A 15,981-nucleotide genomic window follows, 5' to 3' on the forward strand; every position below is an offset into this window, starting at 1 on the left:
AAACGTGACGGGTTGGGCGATTTCTTTTCGAACTTCGTCCCAAGCGTTTTATCGGGAGATGTAGAGCGAAATTTCTAGCGTCCGAGACAAGAAGCGGTTTTTCGACACGAATTCACGAGCTGGAAAGCAGGCATAAGTAACCGTGCGGCTAATTCATTGCTCAACTTTCTGAAGTGGCTGCTAGTTGCAGTGTAACAATGTCCCGGGCGGAGCCGAAGGAATATTAACTCGCCTCAGCTTGCCGTCCCATCGCCTCGCCGTGAGAAAATATTTATGCCCGTTTATTCGTGTCGCCCGCAGAGTTCCCAGAGAAAGTTCGACTCCCCTCGCCCACCCGGGAATATAATCAGACGAGAGATTGAATTGCGAGGCGAACTCGTGGATCTGTCGTTTCATCGAGGAAAAAAGTATTATTAGTACGCACGTTCTGTCTTTGTACGAAAAAACGAAAAGTTACTTTTGCTAATCAAATTAAAATGCTAATTAATAGCGTCGTGCGCTAGAAACTCCTTAAAGCTAATCGTAAAGACGAATAAACTTGAAGAAAATGTTCATAGTTCATGTCGCCGGAAACGAGGCTTTGAATTGTAGAAGAACGAGAAACCTTAAACTCGCGGATTGCGTGGCTACGAATGCCTACTGCGTCTGACGAAAAGCAGCCGCGAAAACAACGGGGCGTAGGAACATTCTCAGAGGTTGCGCGGAACAGATTGTCGTCGCGATGTTAAACTCGCTCGCGAAATTTTCCCGAGCCCTCGTCGACGGAAATAATGGAGGCGGACGAAATCTTCGCCCTGTGCACGCTTGGAGGGATTCGGGAGCCGCTGCTGGTAACGCTCGAACGTTAAATTTTTCAAAACAGCTGGCTAAGCTAGCTAAGGGATTATTCGATATACGTGTAGCTGGAAGTGGTCGCATTGCGGGACATACCACGCGAGAATGGGCCACTTTCCCGAAAAGCGGAGCTACAACCGAGACACAATCTCGCGGCGAATTTACAGGCGAAAGGACGAGGGGAGAAAAACGAACAAACGACAAATACACGTAGATATACATATGTATGTATATATCTCTGGAATGAAATATATCGAAGCATCCCGACGCGGCGGCCAGCAATCAACTCTGAGCAGTCTGGTAAACATGCAGACAATCCGTCGTTCGTTGAATAGTGTAACAAAAAATATAGAGCACACGGCGTTAACTGAGACCTCGTTCACCGTCGGATCCTTCGAAGTCTAACAAGTATAAATGACCATCCGAAGTAGCGAACATATTTTTCCGCGATGTTCCTCGTGTAGAAGAATGTAAACGCGAGAACGTACTGTCGTGTGAGTCGCGTACGCAATCCCCGACGAGAATGCAATAACGTCGCTACGCTAATGTTCACGGGAAATAATGTATCGCTGCTGGTAGTATAAATTTCGCCCACTAGCTGGTCGATACAGCGTAAATATGCGTTAAGGGGGAAGCTGAATGGTACAGGGAGGCGTGCGCCTCCAGGATCGTGTATACGTGCACGCTGCTACGTATCAATGGCAGGGCTAAACGTGTGTGTGTGTGTGCACGGTAGCCCTGTATAAATGTGTGAACGCGCCCAAGCAAGTCAGCCCCGAAAGGGTGTACACGAGGAGACGTGCGGAGGGGGTAGCGTGGTGTAATGGCCTGCTACCGAGGGTGCATTAAGGCGGTTTATGTACGCGAGGAGGTATGAGGTCTTTTAACCTGACTCAAATGCTGGTTTCATTGAAACCGGTAGCAGTACATATTCCGGCTGTAGCGTTATGTCCAATAATCAATTTGGATGGTTCATTAAAAGGTTGTCAAAAGTCGAACAGGCGATCTTCGATTGCACATTTCCCGTCGTATTAATCCCAGCGGAATGGTAGCCGCGTTTAGTTGAAAATAATCCTGGCACTCTAAGCTCCTTCCTGTTTTATGGGGAGTAAAAAGTTGCGAATTCGATACGGCATCGATAAATGACTAGAGCTCGTGGATTTTATGATCTTTTGATCGAACATTCGTCCCGCGATCAAACCGTAATTAAAGCCGAACAATATGCTCGATTTGAAATATGTTTTATATGAAAAGAGACTCGTGATCAATATATTGCATACGGATTAATAATGACGCACAGCGTTACTGAAATTGGTGAGTCAGAAACTCCTATTTTGTTACATGAAGTCTGATATTGCAATTTCGATCTGGTCATTAAACTCGAATAAAAAAACGGATGCAACAAATCGATAGGGTATCGAGTCAGAGGATTATGGCCAGGGAAACGAGTTCTGTGCGCGGACCGAATTGGGTAGGGAAAAGTTGCGGCAAAAGACGCGGGACTCCTTTCTATTAAATCGTTACCCGGCGCTTTTGTTGCGCCGGCACAATGGACAAAGCACAGATAAAAGAAAATGAATGGACGGGCGTGTCATTTGCAGAGAACGATGATGCACTCTCTCACGGTAGGTGCATTAAGGTGGTTTATGCACGCGAAGAGAATCATCTACTTTTAGATCTGGCCGTGTCTCGCTGAAGCCGCCACGGATTACGAACATAGTAAAACGTTTAAATCGATAACCAACCGAGAGAATCGAATGATCGTTGACACTTTGTCTTACGTTCGTCTTGGAAAGTTATTTTCGAAGTTCCTATCAAGCAATATTCACCGTGTCGCATTTGAATACTGCACTATGTATGCGCGCAGGGCCCACGAAATTGGGTTCGATATATTTATCCTTGACGGGACGAAACGTCAAAAATAGAATGAATTATTCATCTATATATTGCTCTTTTATTGTTCGTCATTCGCCCGTCACTGTCATTCGTTCCAAAAAACTCATCGTTAAACTCATCGATGTACGTATAATAACTGTGGATTGTACACTACAATGCGATATCGTTTGTATAAAAAAGATTTTATGTATTTTTCTTCTAACTTCATTTAACGAGTATAATTTTCTTCTAACTTCTTCTTTATATTAATTTTCTTTTAACTTCATTTAACGTATTTAACAAGTTAAATGTCATTAAGAGGCACTTCATGAGTACTGACAAAATCCGGCCGTTCTCACCGACGAAATAACAAACTTTTGGAAAAAATTTCGTTCTACGTCAATTACTTCTAAACCGTTGGATTTAGGGGAAAATTGCATACGACCTTATTTGTAATTGATAAATAGAGCTACGATTTTTATCTGGAACATTTTTCTCTAGCGTCGATGGTTAACGAGTAATTGGCAAAAAACGATAAAACAGTTTATTGCAAATTACTCATTAACTATTGACGTTGAGCATTCTAGTATAATGTCAAGTGTGACAAGAATATGAATGGGGAAAGAAAAAATGTATTTAAAAAGCTCGAAAGTTACGCGCGAGAAGCCTGATCCTCTTTGAGATCATTAATCACGTTCTTTCGACGCCAGTTTATGATAAACGCGTGACACGATGTAGTTATTTAAAACGGTAAACGCGTTACACATTTTCACGGATTAATCCACTGTATTCACGTTGTTCAACAAAGGACAGTTTTTTTTCTCCTGAATGACGAGAAACGATGAATTTATTAATCGTTACATCATACCTGGCTACGTCCAAGGTACATCCGGCGATTTATCTTCCCTCGATTCAATGTACTACACGCCTCTCCGGCTCTTGAGAGAGCCACCAATCATAATTCGAAAGTGGATGCCGGAGAATATCGAGCGGACTTCGCTGGGAATTTTCAGGAAAGGCGGATCCCGCCCGGACAGATCGCAGCTTATTCTAATTTATATTGGCACGAATTAAAGGATTACGTTATAACCGAGGGTGAATTATGGGCTGTGTTATATGTATATCGATTCCGATATATCGATCCGGTTCGGACCGAGCCAAAACCGATGGCCGGCACATTTTACCGTTGGAACAGTTTTAACGGCATCCGCGGAAAGCCCTGCGCGTTTACGTGCACCTATGTATGCATGTATGTACGTACGTATAGGTCTATACTTTACATGAATTAAATAGAAGACGGGAGAGCGTGTTATCGGTTCGATCAGACCTTTATTTGCTGTGCGTTTGCCGAGCAAATTGAAAACAAATTAAATTCCACGAACTGATTGTGCGCCAAGCCTTTATACAATTAATGTAAAACTGTTCTGTAATCCGCTGGTCGGTCCGGCCGAGAGGCGCGGGGCAGGCGGAAGCGAGTGGAAACAGTTGGCTAACGTAAATACGGAATCAGCCTCTTTGAAAAATCCCGATTCCCGCTTCGCCATTTGGTTGATCGGTGCTATAAAGGCGAATTCAACAAAGGCCGCCGCGATCCGTTTCCATTATTTCGTTCCTCCATCGAAAGGATATGCTGTAGGAATTGCAAATTCGTTCGCTTTCATCTCCATTGCAAATGGTCCATCGCGACCGGTTACATCATGGATCAAGTCTCGAGCTGTTGTTGTTATTGTTGTTATTTCACGGCGGTTTATAAAAATATCAGGATTCAGTCAACGCGGAAACCGAACCGAATCGTTTGATGATCCCGCACAATTGATTGGACAGATTTTGAAATATTATCTCTCACTTGCTATCAACCAGTCGATTCCCTCGGTTATATTCGCAAACACTGTCGCCGAAAGAAATCAGTTCACAGTTTCATACTAGAAGGAACAATCTCGGAGAATTTGAATGTCGGTTACGTCACCTTACCACCGAGCGCGAGAAATTTTCACCACGTCGAAGAACTCGCTTCCTATCGAAAACCATATACTCGAACAATAGCCATCCTCTAGCGCCGGAAACCGGGTATTGTTCTCGTAAACGCTGTATCCCCTGGAGATGCGGCAAAAAGAAGAATGGGAACAGTGTACACGATTCCGACCCGCATTCCGTTTCACCAAAACACGAATCCGCACGTCCGATAAGCCAAACGCGAATCGAATGGTTTTAGAACGAAGAATTTGTCCTAATCTGACTTCCGAACTCGCTTTACACGTTTCGGAAAAGAATTAGTAAGCGACGCGAGTTACGTCGCGATACAAAGGATAACACAATTTGGCAACGAGTCTAACACCTAGGCTTAGTTCGACTTTGGCTAAAAGCGAGAGGAGCCGGTTCTAGAACGGGGGCGACGGTAATTCCCGTCTGATTAGCAAAGTTAAACTCGGCGCGGATAATGCTAGGAACCGGGGTGACTAGATATCCAGAAACTCGGCGGGATGACACCGTTCGTTCAAACTTCCGGGATATATATACCCGGCGAAATGACCATAGCCGCCGTCTCGTCTATTAAACGCCAAAAAAGTGGAGTCGTGGGTAGAGACGGAGTGGAAAAAAGCGTGGACAATATGCGCGGCAAACGGCCAGATCGGCGGCCGGCCAGTCGCTCATTTTTCGCTCAAGAGCTGCGAGCGTGTGGGTTTGCGTGCACACACCCGCACAATCTTCACCAATTAAATTCTATTGGAATTCGCGCAAATGCCAATACCGGCCGGGCGGGGCATTCATTGTGTCGAGATAATGAGAGGCCGTGCGCGCGCGAGGAAAGCGTGCAGTTTAGCTTAACGGATAGAATACGGTACGCCGGAACTATGCCGTGCGCCCTGCTGGCCAACCTACAGCCAGGAACTCGATAATGTATATATGTATATCGCGATGCGTACCACGGCACAACTACCTCGAGTTTATTATGCCACATTATGCCGCGGTATGCTATATTGCAGATACGGTATGTCGTTCTAAGGACTACTCTACTCCATGCTACGAGACACCGACATGTCGCGGTGGTACCCTAACGTAGGGTCATTCCCATTACGTTACGGCGGTTTAATTGCGAGCAGCTCGGGCACACGTGTCGCACCGGCTGCTGATGGAGACTTCGTACATTCTCATGGGTTTCCGATATTATTTATCCTGAGTATCGATTCAGATAGCTTTAATGTCATCTCGGGAATAATCTGTTTATATTTGTTGATCTATACTTTACGAGAACGAGATACTTGATGTACTTTGAAACATCTCATGATGATATTATTCATGATACTTGAGAACACGTATAATAACTAAGCGACGACGAACATCTCAATAGAGACTTTCTCCGTCGAAAAGGGCTTTGGCTTTCCAAGTAAAATCGACGTACGTGCATAGAGGATACCATAAGCTCCATCGAGAAACTTCATGTTCCGCGAAGGGAACCATCAGAGAATTTCTCCGACCAACCGATGCTTCAAAATTAGCTCTAAATGTATTCTACCAGAGATCCTCAGTCGTTTATCTTCGGCTAATCTCGTGGCTCAGAAACTGCGTTATCTCTGTTTTTCGACTTCCAAAAGGTATTTTCGACAATAATGCAAATTACAAAACTCGCGAGCCGTTATACCAACTTCCACCGTATCTCAGCGAATAACTTCGTTAATTCTGTGTGGAACGAAGGTTACGCCAGGACGAGTTACCGTAGAAAGCGAACTCATGTTTCACTACTGTTTTCCCTCCCCTTCTTTATCTTTTCTTAGATAAGACGAAATTTCATCGCGATCTTCGAAAGTATTCCTGACATTACAGCAGCTTCCCTGTTCTCTCTTTCGAGCGATCCTCGAAGACCTTCTTTTTCATTGCGTTTTATTAGGTTTCTCAACGTGGATGCACGAGGAACTCGAAACCGAACCAGTCGAACGATACTTCGCCACTCTTTACTCATTTGAAATATAAGTATATTCACTTGTTCCAACAACATCTTTCTAATGAAGTTTCTTGCACAAATTAAAATTGTTCGCGTCGCTTAGGATTTTATTTCTGTTTTGTTGCAAATTACGAGCACGGTTAATTATAAGCAGAAAGAGTTCCAATCGAAGCAAGGTTGCTTTTAATTGAGTCGCGATCACGAATACTTATCGAATTAAGGATGTATAGGAAATACACTTAAACAATGCTAGCATGTTGAATTTATTATAGATTCCTATTACTATTAAAAAGCTACCTGCAAAATTTTAAATCAATTCACGGGTTCACTTATTCATTTCATTCACGGGTATTCTTATGGTAATCAGCAGAAACTTTTTGGTACTTGGTGTGCATGCATGAAGTTGGAAGAAACAACTGACTTGAGGAAATACAAGCCTAAAAAGTCTGGAATTTTTTACGCTATAAAAACTTTTCGCCAGCGTCAATAATTAATTGGGTATTTCCTTCCATACATTTTAGCACGTAGCTATTTATAATTAGTATTCTTCTTCCGACGTCTGATTTCTTTTTAATTATAGGAAATGTGTTTTTCTAAGATACATAATCTTTTGGGATTGACTGTATAGCCAATACATCCTTAAATAAAGGAGCGACCATCATTCGTGGACGAAGCTCGGGGAAACTTTTCACCGCGCTCCAACGTCTTCTCGTAGCAGGAAAATAAAGCAGCGAAGGCTCGATTACACGCATATGCGGAGAACAGCGGCGCCGGTTGTTTTGCGGGTTCACTCTTCGAGATGGGCCAGCAACTTTCCAGACTAAAGAACGAGTGTACTCGGAAGCCGTCTGACAGAGAACGGTAGACCAATGGCAAATGGCATAAGTTGGCCCGAGTAAACTCACCTGTTATTCTGCGGGGCTGGAAAATACGTGCGCGCAACGGGGGAGAAACTCAAAAAGAGCGAGGGATGTAGGGACGGAGGCGGGGCGGTCCGAACGTTGCTCGAAGAGGATCACGAGCACGGAAAATAGCCGTGTGTAAGAATACGTGTGCGCGCGTATACGTATGTATTCGAAAATGCAAATTTCAAGGAGCAAGCAGGAATCGAGCAGTGTCCACTCTGCATGTCGCACGGAAAACTTTTGTTGAGCGTACTACTATGTAATGTCGTTCGACTCTTCGAGCCACCGCCGCCGCCGCGCCGCGCCGCACCGCCGCACCGTTGCTTCGGCCGTCAGTGCCCACTTCTCCCCGGGGGTTCAACCACTTTTCAAGCGGTCCGGCCGGTGCAGGGTAACGCGCACGTCAGTGGAAATAGTTTTGGACGAGTTAACAAAACGGCGTCGAGAGTTTCGAGGGGTAGCGCCGATTTACTGCGAACAGACGTTCGCCCACTTTTCTCTTTGCATGTTTATTTTACGACTTTCGCCTAGCTTCGCGCAACTTGCGCCCGCGCTTTAACCGCCGAGATAAGAGTTCATGACTGAGATAGAGGGGCCAGGCAGACAGCTAGCGAGATTAAACCGAGCTGCGCCGAATATGGGACAATGCTGCTCAGAGGGACCTGCAATCAACGGATATCGCTTTAATTACGCTTACGTAAGATAATATCCTACTTTGGGATGTTTAAATCAACCTAGAAATTCCCTTGTTCAAATCGTTAAAAACGTATTGATTATTATAATTACAGATGCAATCGAACGTCCGGCATACGAGCACCTGAATTTTAATAATCCATTTTGTATTCAGACATAAAATTACTCGGGGACGGTTTAAACTGTATCTCGGTAATATGTATTGATTCCTGATAAATAATTCCATTAATGGATATGGAATATCTACACAACGATATAAAATTTGATGCAAACATTACGGGAATCGTTCGAACAAATCAAATCGTATTAAATTCATGGCGTACGTATTTTGATAGTGTTTGAACGCCGCGCGTACGTCGAATGCCAACATATTTGCCTACTGCGATTGCCGATGGAAAAAAACATTCGTTCAGCGAAAAGAGAGAAACGATTAGGGTCGTACATGATTTTACCTGTATCGCAGCATTGAAAGGTGAGCCGAGCGGCAATTTCGCGAATGAAATGACGCTTCGGGCGGCCAGTTGAACGTGATTCGTCGACGGGCTATTTATTTCGATCCCCGGCTCGGCATCGACGTCGGGTTAGTTACATCCCATGCATACATATATAAACCATCACGTGCAACGGTGAGGTTCATTCGACGCGAGTAATAAGAAGTGACGTGTAATTTCGTCCGACCTACATTTTACTAGCGATTCACTTGACGCACGACATTTTAAGAGCGCCTCGCCCCCTCGAATGTAACATTGATCGTCCCGCCCCATCGGAACCTTTTATTCGCGTCCGTCGCATCGCACTTTTACTCTCCTTTTTTCATCGTCAGGTTCCACTCTCTTTTTGTACGAGGCGATGGCGGCGGGTGTCATCGAACCGCGTCACAAGGAAACGAACGAAATTAATAAATCCATCGCTCGACTTCGAGCTCCGTTGTTTGATGTCGCAATCAGAGAATTAATTAATCCGCCGTCCCCTGTAATTACGTTCCCGCGATTGTCTGTCGGTCAGTGCCCGCGAGAATATACGGAGGGAAAGAGAGATCGAGCGAGTTTTCAAACGACCACCGCGACCGATAAAAGTTACAGAAAGTAATCGATCACCGCCGATGGAAATCGATGAATATTAACGAACCGAGGTATGCCGTACACGAAAATGCTCGTAACGCTTTCATCGTCCGCAAATATTACACCGATTCCGGACGGAATGTCGGGGTCGTACACCGTCACATCGGCGATGACGAGGTGTCGATGACAATCAACCGGAATCACCCGGACGTTGCCAACGACAAGGGTATATCGTCCCCGCAACATGAAGCGGAAATAGTACTAATTAATAGAGAAGGAAAACAGTCTATCTGATCATTTAAAAGAGAATGTAAGAAGAAGGCAAAATCTTCTTAAAACTCGACGTTGGAGGCGCAGGTGGAAATTCTTTTTCTCGCGCGACTTACCCCGGCTCGTTTTCACCTCTTTCCTACCTTCGTTTAACTGCATTCGCCAATGGGAGAAAGAGCCGGTTCAGGACGCGGCGCGACGAGATTAAATGAAAATTGCCCACACTTGTCTACGAGAGGATCAGCCGGAATAGAATTAGATGTCCTCCGCGCCGTTTCAGGATTTACGCGTTTCCAATTAAGGACACTTAGCTGGACGACTGTCCGTGAAGCGCGACGCGGAATTACCTCGCGGAAAGAAAACGCTTGTCGAGGGGAAAGCCAATTTATGTAACCCCCGGTGAAAATTCTCTTTGCTCTCCATTATATCGAAATACACCGTAAATTCGCCTGGACTCGGTCAGCTTTCAGAAGTTACGAGTATATTGTTCTTAACACGGCGAGGCGCTACTTGGTATTAAAAACTTAAGACAAAACACGCGAACAACGTCTCGTGACACTTGTCCTTAATGGAATCATGAATTTCACTTACTGAACAATTATTATTCGTCTCGATTAATGCACGCAGATGTTCGTTTGCATAATTGCACGCTCGCAGGAGCAAACGATCGAAACGAATAATCGGAATCGCATTGAGGCGTACGCAAAATTATTTGAGCGTACTGACTGATAAGCGATGGGAATTCGAGATCACTCTTCCATGCGTTAAATACGCGGCGTAATCACATTCATGTAAACGAATGAAACGTTTTTCTATCTATTGTTCTCGACAATGGAATAATAATTGGCAAAGTCCACGATTTATCGGTTCGAAGTTTACCCCCCGTTAAAGCGATTGAAAGGAGAAAGTGGTTAGAACTCGATTTGCCAGAACTATGCCGCGGCGCGCGCTTTGATCTGCGCCGCCGAATTTCTTTTTGCGATCACGCGCTTCACCGTTTATTTCAACGCTCGTGCGCTTGTTATCTGTACATACAAACGCGCGCGGCAAAATTAAAATCTACCGAACGCGCCCGTTGCCGAGTCCTTCGACAGTACCGTGTGGCCTATGTCGTTTAGAATGTCGACAATCAGCGTACCTCGCGAACAAGTGCTTTTGCGCCAATAAACGAAAGAATGTGAAAAATGTGTGAGAAGAAGTGGAATATTTTCTTCTATAGGATGGAATGTTTGATAAAGCTTCGTAGCTAGTTTAAAACGAATTTAAAGTTAAATGGAGGAACGAACAGTCAGCTGTGGAAAAAAGCGACGACGGGAACCGATTTGACGGAAAGGACGAATGGTTAATTAAAATTGTTTGAAGAACTATATTCGTTGTTGGTTAGAAGAAAAAACAAGCTGCTCCAATGTGCTAGAGTACTGACACTGACGTTAATTAATCATTCAGGGACCGGCGAGTTACTCGACTCTGATGAATTATCGCCACCTGAGGAACTAGCTTTCACGATATACCTCACTGGTGTCTGCCTACTTTGCCAAGGATCCTTTCATGAAATTTGCCGAAAAATAAACGGAATGTGACAATGATGCATCGCCGATACGAAGACGTATGTGAACGGGAAACCGGCAATATTTCACATTTCAAATTTCTGGATGGTACCGATTGTATATAGAATGAAAATATAAGGCCGGATAGGGAGAGAGTGGGCGAGGAATGGTCGGTAAAATTAAACGATCGGTATCGCGAACGATCGATCACGACCGAACGGGCAATCTCGTGAAAATGCAGGAACTGCGTGCATCATCAAGAAATCACGCCGCAACGATTTCGTATAGTCGAACGCACCTGAACCGTGGCCAGCGCACGCTACGTTTACATATAGAATACATACTCGCACGCTGGGAGTCGGTTATCACTAACGTTTACGCGGGTTCGATAACGGCGCGCGGCCCGCGGTTCATGCACGAAACTCCACGAGGTGGAACCAAGATAAACGAGCGAAATTCCGACAGCCCGAATGCATTTTGTCTCGCGCGTCATTAGTCAACGGTTTAGATCGAAGCGGATCGATCCGACTTCCGGTGAAAAACCGACGATTTATGCATTTCTCGTCTTGCGTTAACGGGACGCGGACGTAAACTGATAAACGCGAGGGATCGAGAATTGGATAAAACGGAATGAAAGGAGGAAAGGAATCGAAAGCCAGGCGAGACGATCCGCGCGGTGGCAATAAAAACGTGTTTCACGTACATTGTTGCCTCTGGACATCCCGGCGAACATGATAATGCTGGTGCAGCGGGTCACGTGTCAGATGGACGGCTCAACTTCCGGTTCTTCCTTTCGAAAAAGAAAAGTCCACTCTCGGATGGCTCTTCTCTCTCTCTATTGTTCGGTGAACAACGACAAACGCAGAGCCGGAAAGTGACGAACTGACGCGCGCGAAAAAGAGAGAGATAAAAGGAAACGAAAGAAACGCGCGAGGACAAGCACGTCAGTTGCACGAGACTTTGGCAAACACCTTGGAGTAGGTCGCGGAGTAGGTTGACACCTTCAGGGGAGAGGTCGCGCGCAGAACTGACACCTCATGCGCGCGGTCCAGCTACTCTCAGCATCCAGCAGCAGCAGCAGCAGCAGCAGCAGCGGCGGCAACGGTGGCGGTAACCGAGGGGGATGAAGCGGAGCACGCGCGAAATTCCGCCCCTGTACTGCGCCCACCCTCTGTTCCTCCTCAACCTCCACCACTGGTTCCCAACTCCGTCCCTCTCGAACTCTTACTCTCGATCGCGCTCTATCCCCTTCCTTCCTCTCTCGCTCCTGACTACGTACAGACCTGTTTTGTCCTGACTCCGAGTCTCGCGCCATCGTTTCACCCAGAAAAGGATGTCAAGGGGTGAAACGAAAGGCGAACTGGCCGATAATTATCAGCCAGATAGCCGGTCTGCCCGTAGTTTTTTTTTCAAAAGAAAGAACTGACTCCTGGTCAGGAAGGATTATGTCGCGCCGGAAGTAAGAAAATTGTTTGTTACGTAGTTCCCGTAATTGTTTTACGTTCCGTTTGATCTGGTTACAGTTATAACGAGTTAAGTTCGTAGCGTACTCGAACAAGTGTACATCGTCGAGATAAATAAATCCATTTAAAAGTAATTGAAGTACTCGAAGTTCGGGGAAAGAAGAAAAAATATCTAGTTATTTCTACAGAGAACGCTTGGAACTTCTAGTCCTTCCCTAAGGTCGCGTCTCGTGTCCACTCTGGAAGAAATTACACAGTCCCATTATTCTATAAAATCGTTTCGCTACGAGTCACTTGAAAAAGTGTTTTGCGATGGAAAGAGGCGAAATCTAGAAATCTTGCGTGTGTATTCACGCGACAGAAGTTAATTCGTTCGACATTTGGCGAGCGTAGAGGTACAAGACGAGAGCAAGCACGCGCGAAATTTCACCCTCGTGCGCTCCTTGAACGCAGCAGCGACCCTCTTTCACAGCTCTGCATCTCGCAGACCCTCGCACCTCCGCATAGAAAGGGTGAAACTTTTCTTAATAACGACTGGCCAATGAAAGCTATATTGTTTGACCCGATGGTCTTGGCTCATTTAATATTCGAGTGTTCACGAGAACTTCCAAGTACACACGAGCGACCCACCGAAGCTGGTCGGTGTGTCGTTCTTAAATAAGGGTCGCCCGTGTTTAATGCACCACACGTTTGGCGCAATAAACGGTGCCTTTTGTCCCCCCTACTCATTGTCCCAAAGCTAGGGGGAATCTGTTTTAGAGCGGACGCAAAGCGATACGATTCAAATTTCGGGTAACGCATCGAACACGTCGACGTATCTGTTATCCGACGCTCGTAAGCTATACACCGAATACACGTTCATCGCGTATACAACGTGCGTACAGATGACGAAGGATGCCACGAAATTTCGCCGCTGTTTTAACACGCCTCGCACGAAAACGTAAAATGGTCGCGATTAATACAACTCGAAACATTAAAAGCGTTCTTAGCGGCGCAGCAGAGAGTACGGGGAATATAACAGCGGGAGGCAGACAGAGAGAACTTTTAATACTTGCCCGGTGTACAAAGCTTTATATGTATTACGGGCGGCGCACGTGAGAGACGCACACGTTGTTACATTAGTTTCGCAAATCCGAATAAAAGTTACAATGGTTCTCCATTTGCATTTTCGTGCATTATACGAGATAATACGGGAAGAAAGAATGAAATCCGAACGTCAATGCTACCTTCATGTTATACCCACGCAAATGACTCGTGTACGCGCAAGAACTCCGGTACACACACACACACACATATGTGCTCACCCGCGCGGCCACGTATACGAGCTGTTTGCGTTTTATCTAAATCGATCTTAACAGCTTGAAAATCCCGTGATAAATGCGCGCGCTAATACTTCGAATGTGTTCACTTCACTACGTATTCCCGTGCCATCGGGTTTCATTATCCCGGCCGATATTAATTGGCGGACGTAAAATCGAAATGAATTCGAGCACGAATTAATTTCGAACGCATGCTCACGCGCGTTCCATCGAAATATAACGATAATTAGAGCAGAACTATGTTACTTGCTTAGCGAGTGTAGGACCTCCTGGTATGTATTGCATTTACTTTTGAAACGTGATATTATTATATATACCACGTTCGTGCGACGCACGGATACAGAATAATTACATATTCGATCTTGCACAATTTCGATATTTTAATGAAATCTGCTTCTGATTCTAACGAGATAATTAATATTTTGAAAGCGAATCGGGCAGGACGAGATGATGAAGTTACCAGCACGTTCGATCGTGCGAACAATCAACTTTATTACAGCCGAGGATGAAAATTATAGGACGCGACGACGCGACGGTGCTGTGGGGGGCGATTCTTCCGACCGATCCGTGGAAAAAATTTGCTGGCAAAGAGGCTCGAGATTAAAATTCAACCGCGGCCAGATCTACTTCTGGCCGCGATAAAAGCGAAATCTCTAACAATTATCGTCGTCGAGTTCTCTATCGTTTCCCGTTTACCTCTGAGCGAGGGCTTTTCATTGTCTGAAGAAGAAGGCCGAATGGAAACGTAGAGGTAGGGTAGAAAAAACGAGACGGTGGAAGAATGACGAGAGGCAGAGGAGGAAAGGCGACGCGCCGCGACCGTACGGTTGAGACGGCAAAGCGTACAGAAGAAAATGCAAAAGGGTGGTACCGTTCGTCGCCCACGACCGAAGGAGACGATGAGAGGAATTCTTGTGAATGCGGAGCCTGCACGGACAAAGAGAGAAGGGGGTGGGCGGACAAAGATATCAAAAACAGGAACGGAACACAGGCGAAAACAACGCGAGTGATGGTAGAATGTCCTTTCACTGGTCGGTTAGGCCGCGAGTCCTCTACTTCGAGATAATAACGAAACGTTATACCGTGTGACACCGAAGTATCCGGTTGACAAACAGGAACTCTCAGACTGCCGGCAGGCACTAATGACGTTTTCAGGTAAGTAGCGGCGCAAATGCGATCGCTGGAGCGGCAATTAATTATCAGACTGGTGGTAGAACGGGTTCCAGCATCCGGGCGACGACGTTGTTTCACAAAATTATCGAAAGTCGATCAGTCGATTGGCACGCTGCGAAATACTCGTCGTTGATTGCGTTCCGAATGAAATCTGATAAATAATCGAGGATAACTCATGCGAATCCATCGTTAATACGATTCGTCCATGAGTCCCTGATTCAAATTCGATATTCCGTAGCGTTGTACGAGTTAAAGAATATGACACTACTTGTAGATAATAATTCGCATTAAAGTTGTCATCACATGTCTTATCAAAAAGTACGCGATACAGTGTAAAAAGAAAATAGTGGTCTCAATGTGGACAATGCACAGTCCCTATCAGAGCGACCATATTAGCGTGAATAGTTTTACGCACTCACCGCAGTACTTTTAAACGATTATTGCTTTAGCATAATCGCAAGTTGTTACTGTAGCTCGGAATAGCGTCTGGTAATTAGAAACTTGAGATCATGATAGCTTATGTACCGCGTGAGAGTTTCCGCTCGGCTACCCGAATACCGAAGTTGCAGGAATAAGGAAACAGACTGTTTACTTAGTTACTCTGGATCTGATTTAAATGGATAAATCCATAGCGCGGTCTTATTAAAATCGAATAACAATGCTACCGGTCTGCAGCAATGATTATTTTTCTCTTGCGGTCGACTCTTGAGAGGCAGTAACCCTGTTAAATATTCATAACAGGAGTTACACTTGTTCGACAAGGAGAACCGCCAAGATGGGACGGATCTCCTCCCTTAAAGACTCGCGATTATACGTTTACCACCACATTTCGACAACCCGTTCTCGACTGTTGGCTTCTTTCGCGGCTGTCAAAGGGAAGAAGGAAAAAGATCGGTAGGAC

At 45.3% G+C, this 15,981-nt stretch overlaps 2 protein-coding genes across 7 annotated transcripts in view; one reads left to right on the forward strand and one right to left on the reverse strand.

Annotated features, from left to right (window-relative positions):
• LOC108631513 (Down syndrome cell adhesion molecule-like protein Dscam2) overlaps positions 1-12,176 on the reverse strand; it is a 112,641-nt gene extending 100,465 nt beyond the window's left edge. For 5 of the 6 annotated variants that reach the window (XM_018035501.2, XM_018035492.2, XM_018035523.2 and 2 more), the window contains exon 1: positions 11,829-12,175. The gene's annotated coding sequence lies outside the window, so the exon portion shown is untranslated. Of the gene's footprint in view, positions 1-11,828 lie in introns of all 6 variants that reach the window. The other variant, XM_018035529.2, reaches the window with a different exon arrangement.
• Positions 1-15,981, forward strand: part of LOC108631500 (zinc finger protein 236) — a 42,795-nt gene that overhangs the window by 9,043 nt on the left and 17,771 nt on the right. The window lies entirely within an intron of this gene.

This window comes from Ceratina calcarata, unplaced genomic scaffold (genome assembly GCF_001652005.2).
Source record: "Ceratina calcarata isolate Rehan_Ccalc_2016 unplaced genomic scaffold, ASM165200v1 scaffold147.2, whole genome shotgun sequence".
Lineage (NCBI taxonomy): Eukaryota > Metazoa > Arthropoda > Insecta > Hymenoptera > Apidae > Ceratina > Ceratina calcarata.